Genomic DNA, 2,309 nt, shown 5'->3' on the forward strand with positions numbered 1-2,309 from the left:
CCTGTTTTGCAATGAACTACTGTGGTTCCTGTCAGCTACTGCAATGGCTGTGCTTTGATGAGATGCTGCTTTCTTGTAGATGGTCAGTTTGGCTTAACCCACGGTAGGCAAGTCCCTGTGGAAGCAAGGAACTGCAGGTGCTGATTAACGTGCTGGGACAACTCAGCACAGGGTCAGGCAGCATCTCTGGAGAACACGGATAGGTGACGTTTCACAGAGTGCTGGAGTAACTCAGCGGGTCAGGCAGCATCTCTGGAGAACACGGAAAGATGACGTTTCACAGAGTGCTGGAGTAACTCAGCGGGTCATGCAGCATCTCTGGAGAACATAGATTGGTGATGTTTCGTGTCGACCCGAGTTCGATCCTGACCTCGGATGCTTGTCTGTACGGAGTTTGCACGTTCTCCCCGTGATCTGCATGGCTTTTCTCCGGTAACTCTGGCTTCCTCGCTCTATAAAGACACACAGGTCTGTAGGTTAATTGGCTTGATAATATTGTAAATTGTCCCTAGAGTGTGTGTAGGATAGTGTTAGCGTTTGGGGCTCTATCTAACTCTCTCTTAAATACATCCAGTTGATTTGGCCTCCACTACCTTCAGTGGCAGAGAATTCCACAATTTCACAACTCTGGGTGAAAAAGTTTTTTCTCACCTCAGTTTTAAATGGCCTCCCCTTTATTCTAAGACTGTGGCCCCTGGTTCTGGACTCCCCCAACATTGGGAACATTTTTCCTGCATCTAGCTTGTCCAGTCCTTTTATATAATTTTATATGTTTCTATAAGATCCCCTCTCATCCTTCTAAACTCCGGTGAATACAAGCCTAGTCTTTTCAATCTTTCCTCACATGACAGTCCCGCCATCCTGGGATCAATCTCGTGAACCTACGCTGCACTGCCTCAATTACAAGGATGTCCTTCCTCAAATTAGGAGACCAAAACTGTCCACAATACTCCAGATGTGGTCTTACCAGGGCCCTATACAACTGCAGAAGAACCTCTTTACTCCTATACTGAAATCCTCTCGTTATGAAGGTGGACATGCCATTAGCTTTCTTCACTGCCTGCTGCCTGCTAGAACGTTGTTAATCTGTAGCCATTCAGTTCCCGTCTTGCCCCCGATGCTCATTAATTGTGTGCCTGAAACAGCAGCCAGTATTGGTCCTCAGTAAAACCCAACCACAGGCACGCACTCCTGGAGAGCTGTTAATCTTTGGCAGGTTTTTCACAGTTGTAGGACTAACAGTAGCTTGAATATAATACAGTCACAGAGTTCAAGGGGCTTCAGAGACTAGAGCAGAAGATGGTTCAATGGGACTTCATGGTCACCTCTATCCAAGTGCAGTGTCATTATTTTCTTGCATATAGTTCAGTGACAATCAAAATATTCATTGGGCACAGTTCAGTTTAATTTATTGTCACGTGTACCGAGCGAGGTACAGTGAAAGGCTTTTGTTGCGTGCTAATCAGTCAGTGGAAAGACAATACATGATTACAATCAAGCCATTTACAGTGTATAGATACGTGAGAAAGGGAATAACGTGAATAACGTTTAGTGCAAGATAATGTCCATTAAAGTCCGATCAAAGATAGTCCAATCATACCGATGTGGCTCGACACAAAATGCTGGAGCAACTCAGCGGGTCAGACCTTCTTCATACTCCAGATGTGGTCTTACCCGCTGAGTTGCTCCAGCTTTTTGTATCCATCTATAAATCAGCATCTAAAGTTCCTCAACGATAGACATAAAATGCTGGAGTAACTCAGCGGGACAGGCAGCATCTCTGGAGAGAAGGAATGGGTGACGTTTTGGGTGGAGACCCTTCTGCAGTTCCTTCCCACGAGTACTAATATAGCAGAAACTCATTCCATATACCCACCACCCTTTGTGTAAAACACACAAACTCCAGAGTTACCTCTAGGGTTCCTATTAAATCTTTTCCCCCCCTCACTTATTTCCTCTGGTTCTCGATCCCCCAACACTGGGCAAAATACTTCTTTGCGTCTACCCGATCTATTCCTCTCATGATTTTGTACATCTCAATAAGATCACCCATTCCTTCTCTCCAGAGTATGGAACGAGCTGCCAGAGGAGGTAGTTGAGGCTGGGACTATCCCAATGTTTAAGAAACAGTTAGGTACATGGATAGGACAGGTTTGGAGGGATATGGACCAAGTGCAGGCAGATGGGACTAGTGTAGGTGGGACATGTTGGTCGGTGTTGGCAAGTTGGGCTGAAGGGCCTGTTTCCACACTGTTTCGCTCTATGACTCCATTTCATGTGCGGATAATGTCACCGTAATGTTAACATTG

The sequence above is a fragment of the Rhinoraja longicauda genome, chromosome 10 (genome assembly GCF_053455715.1).
Source record: "Rhinoraja longicauda isolate Sanriku21f chromosome 10, sRhiLon1.1, whole genome shotgun sequence".
Lineage (NCBI taxonomy): Eukaryota > Metazoa > Chordata > Chondrichthyes > Rajiformes > Arhynchobatidae > Rhinoraja > Rhinoraja longicauda.